Source organism: Lissotriton helveticus, chromosome 1_1 (assembly GCF_964261635.1).
Source record: "Lissotriton helveticus chromosome 1_1, aLisHel1.1, whole genome shotgun sequence".
In the NCBI taxonomy this organism is placed as follows: Eukaryota; Metazoa; Chordata; class Amphibia; order Caudata; family Salamandridae; genus Lissotriton; species Lissotriton helveticus.
Window position 1 is genome coordinate 589,654,482 of NC_136057.1, and position 15,302 is coordinate 589,669,783.

Genomic DNA, 15,302 nt, shown 5'->3' on the forward strand with positions numbered 1-15,302 from the left:
TATGTTGGGTGGTCCACAGGGGCATGGAGCCAGTCGCTAATGGGGGACAAGTGCTCCGCCCAGTAGTACGCTTCAAGGTTCGGCAGCGAGATACCCCCACTGTATTGGTGGCGTTGCAGGGTGGTCAGCGCTATTCTCGGCTGTTTACCCAGCCATATGAAAGATCTGAGGTCGGCGTGTATGCTACGGAGGAGACTGTCTGGTATCGGATAATATTCGTTCTGCAGGGCATATAAATATTTGGGCAATAAGATCATTTTATATATCGCCGCCCTACCTAGGAGCGTCAGAGGAAGGTGGCGCCACCTGCCATATAAGCTGCGGAGTTCACAAGTATTCTTTCGACATTTCTGAGAAGTGACTGTTGCCTATCCAGTGTGATGAATACTCCCAGATACTGGAAGCCTTCTGTGGACACCACTAGTCTATCCGGGAGGTCCCCTTCACTCGTGTCCCCCCTGGGGTCAAAAAGGACAGATTTGTGCCAATTTATTGCGTAGCCGGAGTGGCTGCCATAGCCGTCCAGCTCCCGGAACAGTTCAGGCACTGAGGTTTGCGGGGCTGTGATATATAGGAGTACATCGTCCGCATATAGGGACAGTTTCTCCTGCGGGCCGTCCGCATCCGTAAGTCGGAAGCCGGAAATCCTCTGATTTTGCCTGATTTTGGCCGCCAATATCTCAATGGTCAATGTGAAGAGAAGCGGCGATAGGGGACACCCCTTCCTGGTGCCTCGTTGGATCAAGAATTCGCGAGAGAGCCTCCCGTTCACTCGCACCCTGGCCCGCGTGTTGGTGTACAGCAGGCGAACCCATGAGCGGAATTTAGGGCCGAGACCAAATTTTTCTAAGGCAGCCTCGAGGAATGGCCAATGTACGGAGTCGAAGGCCTTTTCCGCATCTAATGAGAGGAACCAATGGGGCGGGTCCCTATCCCTGACCTCCTGCAGCCAGTTGTGCGTGCGTCGGAGATTGAATTTCGTGGCTCTATCCGGTAGGAAGCCGGTCTAGTCCAAGTGTATTAGATCGGGTAGGACCGTCCTAAGGCGTCGCGCCAGGATGGTGGCTAGGATTTTCACCTCCGTATTCAATAGGGAGATGGGACGGTAGGACGCGCAGTCGTCCCGCGGTTTGCCCTCTTTGTGGATAGGAACTATGATCGCCAGGGTGAGATCATCGGGTAGGCTGCCTTTGTGGTACGCCTCAAGGTAGAGGTTTTTCAGGTGTGGAGCCAAGATGTCGGCCGTGCACTTAAAGAACTCCGGGGGAAAACCGTTCGGTCCTGGCACCTTACCCGGCTTCAGTCCGGCAATGGCGGTCTTGACTTCTTCTAGGGAGATGTCGGCCTCCAAGGCGGGTAGGGCCTCAGCTTCCACCACGGGGAGGTCAACCCGTGACATATAGAGAAGTGAGTCCTCACACGAGCCCAGTTGCCTGGCCTCGTAGAAGCGGCCATAGTAAGCTGCGAATGCGTCTGCTATTTGAAGGTCCGAGCATAACGTCTTCCCCCTCACGTCTGTGACTGCATCCACCCATCTCGCCGCCCTCTCCCTACGGCTAAGCCAAGCTAGAAGTTTGCCAGATTTGTCCCCCACGTCGTAGAGACGGTGTAATGTGGCCAAATGTTGGGTTTTCGCCTCATCCGACACCAAGTCTCGATAGCATCGTTGGTTATCTAGCAGTGTACGTAAGGTGATCGAGTTCTTTGTACGCAGGTGGTCCCTCTCTAACTCCACTATAGTGCGTTCCACAGTTACCACCTCTTCCATTATCCTCTTTCTCTCCTCCCTCAATCTAGCATTGATCCTATCTCTCAACACCGGTTTCATCGCTTCCCACAGGGTTACCGCCGAGTCCACCGACCCTACATTGTCAGCCAAGCAGACCCGAGCATCCGCCCTAACACCCTTGAGTATTGTCTTGTTCGCCAGGTCCCAAGCGGCGAGGCGCCACTGTGCCTCTTTCTTGTGTCCAGGTCTTCCCATCGAAACCAGCAGTGGCGAGTGGTCTGAAAGACCCCTTGCCAAGTATTCCGCTGTACCCTCCATAGTCAGCTCCGGCCTAGACATAAAGACATAGTCCAATCTGGAGAATACTTTGTGTACCGCTGAGTAAAAGGAGTAGGCCATAATATTCGGGTGTAACAGTCGCCATACATCGGTCAGCCCTATCCCCGACACCATTTGAGCCAGGGGAGTCTGAGTACTCTGGCGATTAGCCGTTCCCGATCTATCCATGTCTCTGTCCATTACGTCATTAAAGTCACCACCCACTATCTGTATGGTGTCTGAGGTGTCTAGAAGTATGGTAGCTAACATTTTTAGCGCAGTCGCCTGTAGTTTAGGTGGTGCATACACTGAGACTAGGGTGTAAGTACGCCTGCGCCAAGATCCCTGCACTCCTACACAGGTTCTTAGAGGGTCCCCCCATGTCCGCGTGACCTGAAACGGGAGAGTGTTCTTAACAATAATAGCTACGCCCCTGGAGTCAGTTGTGTATCCCGCATGGCCCATTACCTTGTACCTACCCCGTGCTATGAACGCACAGGCCGTGCCCCTCAGGTGTGTTTCTTGCAAAAAAATGATATCAGGGCCTATTCTCTTGAGGAAGTTGTTCACCAGACCTCTTTTAATTTTGTTGCCCAGGCCATTTACGTTCCACGTCAATATACTCAGTTTTTCAGCGGCCATGGGTACAATGGTGAGGCATGTTTACTCCAGGTCGAGGAACCAGGAAGGCGGGCCAGCGCCCATACCGGAAGAACCAAAGGATGTGTCGATCCCCGTGACTGCACTTCACTCAACATCACATCTCCCCCCCTCCCCCCCTCAAACAACCGAACTGTATGAACAACCCCCACGCCCCCCACCCCACCTGTACCCCCCGGCCATCCCTCCCGTACAACCATCGACGGTGTGGGCCACCAGGCAGCAAGGTCAGTCGCCCGCCCCTCAAACAACCCCAGCTAAGAAAAGTCTAGCTGTTCAGAGTTCAAGTCTGGAAGTGGCGCGTGACCACCCCAAAGAACAAAGAAAAGTTACTTGCGCGCCCCATGGCAAAGGACTGCTTCGTTGCATTGCCGTCCCTTCAGCTTCTCAGGAGTGGGAGTCCTGCGTGTCAGGGTCAGTAGCCTCCGCGTTGCCCGGCACTCCCTGCTCCAGGTCTCAGGTGGCAACAGCTAGTGGGTGTAAGGATTGCTCCGTCTGATCTTTCAGATCTGAAATATTCGTGCCATCCTCCTGATCTGTGGCAGCTTCTGATTCCGCGAGGAGGCACCTGAATCTCGTCCCTCGAGTGGTATCTCCAGTGGTGTCAGTGGCGCCGTCTCCCCGGGCTCCTCCGGTCGCCATCTGCTGAGGCGGGTAAGGTGTTCTCTGTGCCTGCCTGTCCGTCCGGTGGTGTCGTGTCCTCTGCGATCCGTTCGGGTTCCTCCTGAAGTTGGCCGCCACTTGCTCATCTCGAATTCTGCGACCCTCATCCTCTGCCTCCCTCAGCAGCGGTCTCTCCTCCAGCCAGTGCCAGGCATCCTCCGGGCGGGTGAAAAAGTGTGATTTGCCCTTGAACAGGACTTTCAGTTTCGCAGGGAAGAGGAGCATATAGGATATGTTCTGCTCTCGTAGTTTAGCCTTCACAGTGTCATAAGAGCGTCTTTGCTTTTGCACTTCCTGGCTATAGTCAGGGAAGATCATGACAACGGTATTTTCAAACTTTAGTTCTCCCAGTTTCCGGGCTTCTCTAAGGATGAGATCCCTGTCCGCATTGTTGAGAAATCTCGCAATTATTGGGCGAGGTCTCGCTCCCTCCGGTGGTCTTGCGAGGAGCGCCCTGTGTGCTCTCTCAATCACAAAGCAGTTGGAGAATTGAGCCCGGGGGAACATAGTCGTCAGCCAAGAGTGAAGGAAAGCTTCTCAATTCCTTCCCTCAGGCCCACGAAGCGTAGGTTGTTTCTGCGTGCCCTATTCTCCGCGTCGTCCACTCGCCACAGCAATTGTCTATGGGATGCCTGCAATTCTGCCATATCTTTCTTGAGTGAGGTAACGGAGTCTTCCGTTTCGGATATCCTGGTCTCCGCAGTGCCCACTCTGTCGGATAAGTTCCTGAGATCTTGACGCAGTAGGAGGACCTCAGATCCTACCTCCCCGATCTTGGTCTCTAGGGCCGCCCTGGAATTCTGGATGTCCGTCCGCGAGGCCTGGATCGCCTCTAGGAGCATGTTGGTGTCTGGTTGTGAGTCCCGGGCCCCCCCGGCCGCGTCCCTATGTGTCCGCGTGTTGGTGGTATAGGTTTCAATTGTTTCCTGCCTTGCGGGCCTTGACACTGGATCCCTCTTGCCCATGTTGGCTGCTGGGTGGCCCCCCGATGCTGGGGTCCAGTAGTAGGAGGATTGGGGGGGTAAGGAGCACGGCCCGTTAAGAGGACAACAGCCCAGGGCCGGGACTAGTCCTGTGGGTCTCCTCTCACCACCGGGGATTCTCTGTGCTACGTCCCTTCCTGTGGGCCCCAGCTAGGCGGGCAAATCCAGTCCGGACCCTCCTCACGATGTGAGGTCTCCGATGGGTTCCCGCACCCCCCAGAGGGTTAGGGGGGGGAGGGGGCAGGTGATGAGTTCGAGGACAGCGCCGAGAGGCCCCAATCCGCCCGTCGCCTCCCGGTCCGAGGCAGGACCTCGCAGGGTTCACACCACAGTCTCTGGAGGTGGGGGGGGAGATGCAGTCCGTTTGTGAGCCCCCCCGCAGCTCCAACCAGTCAGCTTCAGGTCCAGGGGAGCGTGTACCTGCACACGAGTCCCACAGCACACCAGGCGGGCCACAGGCAATAAATCCGGGTCCCGGCGCCACAGGCCCCACTCGATCCCCGGATGGTCAGCCTCCGATCGCCGCTGCACGGCCCTCCGCGGTCCCAACGAGGCAGTGCCAGGCCCAGGGGAGTGTAGCCCCGCACCGCGCACGCCGGCCGAGCAGCTCACCTGAGGGGCGGCGGGCAGGAAATCAAGGTCCCGGCGTCCCAGGCCGCAGATCGCTCCCGCTCCCGGTGCTGCAGTACCGTCAAGGGGGGGGAGGAGGAGGCAATCCCAGGGCCGTCCGCCGTCGCGCAGGGGCAGGGGGTCCCCCGATGTCCTCACCGCCTCTCCTTTGTCACCGCCTCTCCCCCGTCAACAGTCGGACCCGATGACTCCGGGCGCCGCCATTTTGGAATGCAGGGTCTTCGGTTCCAGGGAGAAACCGGCGGATAAGTCGCCACTGCCTGAGCGGAAATCGGAGCCGACGGGCTATCAAGGCGCCTCGCACCTTCCGACGCTGCCACAGCCGATTACCTCGCCGATTGCCCGCTGTTTGGGTCAATAAAATGCCGGATCTCTTTCAGTCATGCCAGGAGCTGCGCTGAGGCACGTCCTACTCAGCCATGCAGCTGGCCACGCCCCCAAAATACCACGATTTTTGGATAGAACATTAAAGAATTCTGACTTAGGAGCCTTAGAGATCTCTAACAGAAGTGAGATAAAACATTTAGTAACTTGCCACGCAAACAATTGCCTGCCTTTTAATGTCCAATTCACTATAATTTGAATGAATGTTCCGCCTCAGCAGAAGCCCTAATGGTTTTTGAAGAAGGATTCTATGTGATCTATATATCAAGCGAACCTACCTACAGCATTCTGTGCTACTCGAGGTGAATTCTCAGTTGCGATATCATGGTACCAGTTCATCACCGTGCCAACCTCTCAATTTAATATCAGATTGGCAAATATAATGTTGATTACACTTTGAACTATGTGGAAAGGTCTTGGAGCGCATGCATTAATACACCGGTTGAGATGGAGCACAGTGAAGCAGCAACAGCTTTAATTTCTTTTTCTGAACCAATTTTATTGATTTTTGAGAGTAGCACAGTCCATGATACAATCCTTACAGTATGATAATGGTGTCAACAATAAATTACATGTTACTAGTGGGTCAGTAAATTGTACACAGGAATGAATGTTACTACAGAAGGCATTGGTTTATCTTTACATAATCAACAATCAGCGTGTGTAACAAGGTCAACTGGCGGGTCACAACCATTACAAATTGGCAAGATCCCTGCACCTGTGATATAGTTACTGTTCAGCACTGGTTGAAAACAGCCATGGGGGCTCAATGTAGGTATACATCAGACAGAGCTGCATTGTCTCTCCATCATAATGGTACATTGTCCAAGAGTGCATTCAGGACGTGGCTCAATGATATAGGGTACAGCATTTGTGCTTCTGGACAATCCCAGAACACTTGTGCCATATCTGCATTGTTGGAGCCACATCTGGGGCATGCTGATTCACGATTCAAACGTTCTGGAGTGAGGTACTCTCTTTGTAAGATGTTGGTTTGGACATATTGAAAATTCAAGTTGCAGGAGACTTTCTGTACGCATATAAAAGTCCTATCCCACTCCTTCTGTGCCAGCCACGATCACTCTCTTGTTCCCAGCGTTGTCTGGTGGAGTGAAATAGGTTATGTGGCGCAGAAGCCATTCCACACTTGTGAACCACATGATGAGGTGCCGTCCGCCGCTCATTATATGTATTTCTTGTATCAGGAGGTGCATATCAGGTTATGTGTCCGTGATCTGCCAATTCCACTGCAGTTCGGAAAGCAGAGTTCAGTGTGCTAAAAAATGGTCCAGGGGTAGGCCATGATCCAAGCGGAGCTTCCCTAAGGGCACGAAGTCAGCTTTCTGTTATAGGGAGCCCAGGGTATCATCACCTTCTGACTCCCAGAGTTCTATCCCCTCTCCTCCAAGGAGCCGATATGGATCTCTGGCATGTATGACGTAGGGCCCAGCGTCAGTCGGAGGCTTCTGGTATAGCTGGTGTATACTAAGGTCAGAAGCTTATTAGAGAGTGTGGAGGGAGTTTGTCCGATGGTAATAACAGCTCGTGGATCACTTGGGACCAGTTCAGCCAGATGCCGGCCCATGAGCCAACAAGCCGGCCATTGTAATTGGGCTGCCAAATAATAATGCATGAAATTAAGAGCTCCTAAGTCCCCCTCGTCAACCGACAGCTGGAGTTTTCGTAGGGCAACATGTCGACGTCCCTTGCTCCAGGGAAAGGTCCCCAGCATCCTTTGCAAAGTACGGAAGGTGGAACTCGGTATGTGGACCAGTAAAATATGACAGTAATAAAGGAGTCGGGGAGCATTACCACCTTGGAGAGGGAGACCCGCCCCCGCACAGTAAGTGGTAGTGTGCTCCGAAATGCCAATTGGGTTCTCAGGGAGGCATTGACCGTAGTGAGGTTACCGTCTATTGAGTCCCGAGTATCATGGTATGTACTGAGATAACAGAATGTGGACGGTTCCCATCTCAGTTGATGTGGTCCAACCACTAAGTGTTGTGGTGGGCAGGATGGACTCACAGGGAACTGGCAAGTCTTTACTCAATTCACTCCCAGACCTGATGCTTTACGGAATGCCTCAACGTTATTTCAGTGCCTCCAAATCCTTGCCTGAAGTCCCAAATGTAAATAAGAACATCTTCCGTGTAGAGGGAAACTGCGTGAAGTTTGTCCCCTAAGAGTATACCTCATTCATTTCTAACATGGCGCAGTCATTAAGCCAATGGTTCTACTGCAAGTGCAAACAAAAATGGTGACAGCGGGTATCCCTGGCGCATTCCACAACTGATCTTAAATGGGGCTGAAATTAACTGGCCTGTCTTCCCTAGGTTGTGGGAGCTGTATAAAATAAAAAAATAAGGTGGAGCAAGTCCATTGGGAATCCAACCCGCAAAAGTGCTGTAAACATATATTCCATGTCAAATGCACGTTCTAGATCTATCACTAGGCAAGCGGTAAAGAGCCAATTGGATGTGGCCAGTTCCAACACTCTATGGAGTCTACAGATATTAAGGGTGGTCGAGCAAATGGGGATAATGCTGTTTTGATTGGCATGTACCAGTAGGGGCATATTCTCCAAAAAGCAACCAGCTATGACTTTACTAAGAATCTTATAGTCTGTGGATAACATAGACAGGGGGCGGTAGGATGTCACCTCAAGTGGGTCTTTGTAGGGGTTGTCCATCAATAAAAGGGATTCACTGAGCATCAGAGGCAGTCTCCTTCATCTAAGGCCACCCGGTATAGCTCCAATAGGTTGGGTGGAGAAGCTGTCCTGGTATATGATGTCGACTTATGTAAGTGGGCACCTTGCACCAGTCCAGACATTCCTTATGGTGATTGAAGAGGTGCCGCTCGCATTGGAGTTCTGGTTTGCTGTGTTTCTGCCTGCTGTTTGGAGCCCCAGAATTGAAAGCCGTGAGGGAGAGAGACCTGCTGCTGGTCAGGAGGACGGGGCTGCGAGGCCCACCAGGCTGTGCGTGAGTGATCTAGCACACCTGCCGCCTCTTCCCGCGTCTCCGCCCCCCTGCTCTGAGCGCTTTGAAAACTCCTCGCGGCCCCCGCTCCGCGGGTGTCGCTCGCATTGGAGTTCTGGTTTGCTGTGTTTCTGCCTGCTGTTTGGAGCCCCAGAATTGAAAGCCGTGAGGGAGAGAGACCTGCTGCTGGTCAGGAGGACGGGACTGCGAGGCCCACCAGGCTGTGCGTGAGTGATCTAGCACACCTGCCGCCTCTTCCCGCGTCTCCGCCCCCCTGCTCTGAGCGCTTTGAAAACTCCTCACGGCCCCCGCTCCGCGGGAGCCGCTCGCATTGGAGTTCTGGTTTGCTGTGTTTCTGCCTGCTGTTTGGAGCCCAAGAATTGAAAGCCGTGAGGGAGAGAGACCTGCTGCTGGTCAGGAGGACGGGACTGCGAGGCCCACCAGGCTGTGCGTGAGTGATCTAGCACACCTGCCGCCTCTTCCCGCGTCTCCGCACCCTGCTCTGAGCGCTTTGAAAACTCCTCGCGGCCCCCGCTCCGCGGGAGCTGCTCGCATTGGAGTTCTGGTTTGCTGTGTTTCTGCCTGCTGTTTGGAGCCCCAGAATTGAAAGCCGTGAGGGAGAGAGACCTGCTGCTGGTCAGGAGGACGGGACTGCGAGGCCCACCAGGCTGTGCGTGAGTGATCTAGCACACCTGCCGCCTCTTCCCGTGTCTCCGCCCCTAATCCAGGCCCGGTATAAGATCAGGAAGCACTACGCGTTAGCGGGACGCGTGTGCGGGACGTCGGACGAAGCCCGGACAAAGGGCGGACAGTCTAAGACAGTCCAAGACTGGCCACGACTGGACTGGGCCGGGACTCTAACATCTGCTGTGCCGTGAGTTACTTGCCTCCCAGGAAAGTTGTTATTAACTGTTTAAGTGCCTAAATCCTTTAATCTTGCCCACGGTAATATTTTTACATCTTGCCATCTTGTATTAGGCTTGAGAGGCCCCTTATGTCGAAACAGAAGACCCCCGTCACTCCTGCCAACACCATGGACAATTATTTAGTCCAAGTGGTGACTAAAATTAACAATGTGCGGAGGTCTTCCTTGGGGCTTAATGACTCTCCTCCATGTGCTCAACTGGAAAACCCTGGCCCAACCCAACTGGACCCTGATGAAATAAATTTCATAGATCTACATGCGGACGAGATGAATGATTGCTTAGTGCTAAATGTTTCTACGACATCAAATGTTGTACAATCAGACTCAAATGTTGACCTATTAATTGGGGATGAGTTAAACATGTCTTGTAATGAATCAGGGATAGATAAGCAGAGTATTTCCCCCCAAGTGCCTGTACCTGCACCAAGAGTAACAAGAGGGTCCACAAAAGTTCCCCCTAAAAGAGAAGGTCTCCGGTCTAGTAGGAACAAAACAACTAATCTCCCTAGAAACAAACACAAGAGTGTCTCAGAAGAAATAAGGGAGGAAGGGAATGGCAATACAGGATGGGATGACATGTTACAAAGTAAGTTTCTGGGCATGTTAGAAGCTAAGATATCCCGGCTAATTAAACCCCTTATATCTAAATTAGATCATCTAACCGACAAAGTTAATAAACTAGAGACCCTTCTAAAAACAACAAATGATAGTGTGGGTGAGATACCGAACCTGGTTATAAGTAAAATTGATGAAAAACAGGTGACGGAAAAGGCAATAGGGGGAAACATTTTAGAGGGAATAGAAAATATTCCAGCACTTATCCCCCCAATTAGTACTAGATCTAGTAATGACCTAAGCAACCATATAGTCCCAGATCCTTCGATAATTCAGGAGAATAGTACATCCCCTGACTTTAATTCTGAAACGAGTCCCATGGAGCTAATTGTAGAAGCTTCACCATTGATATTAGTACTCGCCAACGTCCCTCCACTGAAAATAGGCCAGAGTGAGTCGCCAGATTCCCTACTAAATAAAGCCTCGCAGTGGCTGAGTAATAACATGCACATATCTCCTTGGGGAAAAGAAAAGCTACCAGAAGATCTTCAATCAGCGAGACGGGTAAAGTGGATAGGGACTAAACCGAAGAAATTTGCAGGTGACTGTGTGGTATTAAATCTTAAGGGCCCTGAGGTACTACCGGATATTCTGAATAACATTTTTCCTCCACAACGTAGAACGGCAGAAATAATTCCACTTATGTTGGATTTTTTCTACACCAGAAGAGGACTCGTAGCCAAGCCAAGCATTTTGAGAACTAAGTGGGCAGTAGTGGGAAATAGAAGGGCAAGGGGTGGCCCTACCTGCGATTAGGGACTACACTTGGCAAATCGTTACTCGGTTCTATCCGATCTAAACGAGTGCGATTGACTTGGAAGTCGTGAATCTGACTCTCTCAAAAAGAAGTTAATCCAAACTAATGGAAGGGCAGGAAAAAAGACATGCGTACAACTGTGCAATTGGGAGTTAAGCCCTAGGGAACCCCAAATCTCTGTCCAAGGAGTGTTAGAGGCCGATTTAGAGGGTTTAAACAGACCCAGAGAGGTAAAAGAAAGTAAAACAATACTGACGGATGGAGAAGTAATAACTACAGATCGCGAAGTATTCGCAAATAATATTGAGAAGTGCCAGGTGTTGCCATATCAAGTGACTACATTATTGTCTTTTGTTTCATGGAACATAGCAGGGATAGCAAATAAAATATCCATACCAGAGTGGGGGGACTTCATTGATCAATTTGATATAATCATGTTCCAAGAAACCTGGTCAGTGACTCCGACCGTTCGACTGGGGTATCTAAACTTCCATATGTCAGCAATTAGAAACCGCTTGGGACGTCCCTCAGGAGGCTTGCTAATTTGGGTTCGCCAGTCACTGAATTGTTCCATAAAACAAAGACCCGTACCATCTAATGATATCATAGCTCTCGATATCAGTTGGGAAAACGGCCATGAACTTGTCTTGTATAATGTTTATGCCAGGGGAGTTGGCAGTGGCAAATCCTCAGAGGTCGTAACAATCTTGGAGGAGAATATTGAAGCGACAATAGCAAAATCTCATGTAATAGTAGGCGGAGATTTTAATGCCACCTTTGAACCTTTGGGCGAAGAGGACAGGATTTTATCTGAAGAGGAGGATGTTAAGTGGGGTATACCCCAACTAGAGGTGCCTGTTATTAAAAAATGGAGCACAGTGGCAATCCAGCTAAAGAGCCTCTGTCTAGCAAAGGGTTTAAGAGCAGTAAATGGGCGTTCGCCCTCTGACCTAGAAGGGAACAACACGTTCGATAACGGACGAGCAGGTAGTAGAATTGACTATTTACTACTGGATGTAAGGGCCTGGATTAAAATGGTAGACATGGTCGTGGAAAAGAGATTGGAAAGTGACCATAACCCTCTATGCCTGACCCTTCATCCCTACAATGAGAGTATAGAATCTACTAATAAAATCGAAATGGTCACGCAAGATGTTGTGTGTTCAAATAACCAACGACATCTGAAATGGAGAATGTTATTAGAAGATGTAGCTAACCTTGAGACTCTCAAAAAAATAGTAGCTGATGAAGTAAACAATATCAAGTTCCATTGTGGAAAGCCCAACTTCCAAGATCATATGATGGAGGCTCATAAAAACCTCTTTTGTAACATCCAAAGCTTTTTTGTTAAAACAGTAAATTCTAATAAAACTAAAAAAGAACAATCTAAGCATGGATGGTATGATAAGAGTTGCAGGTTGGCACGATTCAACCTAAGTATAGAATTGAGAACAGGCAATGCCATAGCAGTTAGGAGGGCCAGGGATATTTATAGGCAGACTCAGAAACAGGCTAGGAAACGTTGGGATGAAGAATGCTGGCAGGACCTGAAGGAGGCTTGTGCTGCCAAGGACTCTAAGCGATTTTGGTCCCTGGTAAAATGGGAAAGGGGCGGGATAGCTGCTCAGCCACAAAACCACGTAGCTAAACATAAATGGACTGAGTTTTTCCAACCACAGTATGCTCGAAATCCAGCCTACATCTCCATTGAACCCCCACCACCTGTCTATTTCAAACACCAAATATTTAATGAAATGGATGTTAGTAAAGCATTGGATTGTATAGCGGGGGGAAAAGCCCCTGGTATGGATGGAATTCCGGCTGATATATTTTTATCGGACCGGAAATCCTGGTGTACCTATTTTGAAATGCTGGCCAATGCTGTGGCGATGGGAGGGGAGGTACCTGCATCTTGGAAAGGAGCAGAAATTATCCCCATATTTAAAAAAGGGGATAAAACCCTAGCTAAAAATTATAGACCCATTAGTTTAATCGACACAGCCCAAAAACTAATGGGGCGCCTAGTCCAAAACAAACTGCAGCAATGGATTGAAGAAAAGGACATACTGTCACCCTATCAGGCTGGGTTTCGCCCCCTGACTAGTAGTGTTGACCAAGTACTATACTTCATAACAATCTATTGGAGAAATGTCACACTAAAAAAGGGGTCATTGTATGCCGTTTTTGTGGATCTAAAAGCAGCGTTTGACCTGGTCCCTAGAGAAAAATTATGGCAGACCCTGGCTGACATAGGACTAAGCCAGGAACTCCTTACCCTCCTAGTTCGCCTTCATGAAAATAATTTTGCTAAAATTAGATGGGGCAAGCAGGGAGAAGCAACAGACCCGTTTCCAGTAGAACGAGGGGTGAGACAAGGATGTGTCTTAGCTCCAACACTATTTTCAATTTATATAAATGGCATAGTTGACCACCTAAAGGGACTCTCAAGTGATGCCCCAATCATAGCAGGCTCCCGTGTCCCCGTCCTTATGTTTGCGGACGACACGCTTTTGCTTTCACGTACACCGAGCGGTCTTCAAAAAGTGGTAGATGCCTTTGGAGAATTTTGTGACAATAAGGGCCTTGAATTGAATACCACGAAAACTAAATTTATGTGCCTAAATCAACACTCCACTTTTAAAGGTGTAATAAAATATAAAGGTATTCCTTTAGAGAAAGTGGACGCTTTTTCTTACTTAGGCATCATCTTACAGGGAAACATGAAGTGGAAGTCGCACATAAATACGACAGTTTTGAAGTTTAACCAGCTCGCAGGCGCAGTTGCTCTAAAACATCGAGCCTCGTTAACCAAGCCGGTAAATTGTGCACTTGAAATTTATAATATGAAAGTATTGGGCGCCTGTCTATATGGCTCTGAATTATGGGGGTTCTCAAATTTGGGAGAGCTGGGACGAGCAGAAAACAGATTCTTGCGAGGGCTTGTAATGGTCCCCCAAAGCACACCCACAATTCCATTGAAATTGGACCTTGGCAGGAAAAACATTGAGGATATTGCCAGGCTACGGCCACTCTTATATTGGAGACGACTGATGGTGACTCCAGAGCTGAATCATTATGCTTCAGCTCTGGCAGATGTTGTTGAGTTTGATCGTTTTCATTGCATTGAATGGCTAAAAGAAATACGGGGACTTCTTGCAAAGCTAAAACTGGATTATTTATGGGGCTGTAATGATGTGGCTTGCTTTCCTACAAAAGCAAAACTGAAAGAACTATATTGGGAAATGGTGTATACAACAATGTTCTGTAGTGGATCCCAATCAAAATTGTCATCTTGTTTTTGAACATAAAAATGTATCCATCATGTGAATTATATTGGGATATAATTGAACGACCATATGACAGGAAGCTGTATTTCCAGTTCCGCATAGGCACACTACCTGTGAATGCGTTCAAGAAACACTGGTCCCCATTGTGGGATGAACACTGTCATTTTTGTAAGAATCAAGTAGAGCACATTTCCCATGTGTTATTCTGTTGCCCATTGTATACCAGCCCTAGGCGCAAATGGTTAAAACCAGTGTGCTTAAACATTGGTACCCGTAGCCAATCGATAGCTCGTAGAATATTAGAAACCGATTGTTCAGCCCCATTTGTAGTTGCCGTAGCAAAATTTCTTGCTTGGGCGTGGGTAATCCGCACCCGTACTCTATGTCAAACGTAGTAAACTGAATCTGGCTGCTACCATTTATCTTTTTTGTTATATGAATTCCCAAGAACTTTTATGAACTATGAAAATGTAATTGTACTTTTATATGTATAGCATTCGACTGTCATTGTTTAATATGTGTTTTAGGAAATATTTTTAGATATAGTATTTATTGTATTAGGGTTAGGAGGATGCTTTTATGACAAATGTCGAATAAAGCTTTGAAATTTGATTTGATTGAAGAGGTCTTACACAACCTTAGGGAGCTCTCTAGATGGTATCTGCGGAGAGCAACCTTCATGCTTAGTCCAGAAGAAGTGTAAAGCAGCTTGTTGTGCCAGAATGCCATCGTAATGTATAGATTAAATGAAAAAGAATCACACAAGGTATTTATAAAAATATGTATTTATTATATAATACTCTCTAACACAATTAGATATCTCCTACCCGGAGATAACACAATGTACACAATAGTTTGCACAGAAATACAGTAAATAGCACAGAATACACAGTGAACCCCGGGGGGGACTAAACCATATACTATGAAAGTGGCATAAGAACCACAACTCGGGTCAAGACAATGTCGAGAGGACTTAGATATGCTAGGGACCCAAGCAACCACCCAAGGTGAGTGACTAGGAAACCCACAGAGAGCGTGTGCAGTGTGGAAACACGACCTGGTGTGCCGAACAAGTTTAAGTGTAAGTCTCATTTGGATATTTAAAGATTAAGGACCTTTCCCAGTGGATCCTGAAGAAACCCCGGGGAAGACAGACGGTTGGAGAGCCACCCATTCCATGGATAGCCTAGTACCCACGTTACCTACAACAGGGAAGTCGGGTGCGTACGTGTGAAGTGGTGTAGGAAACCGCCGCCGAACCCAATGGAGGACTTCAGGAACGTGCCTCTGCTGATGTGGGAGAATGTGTCTGCTAGCAAGACCCAGGGACCTCACCACAAGCAGGGGAATCAGGTCAGGCCCGAGCAATC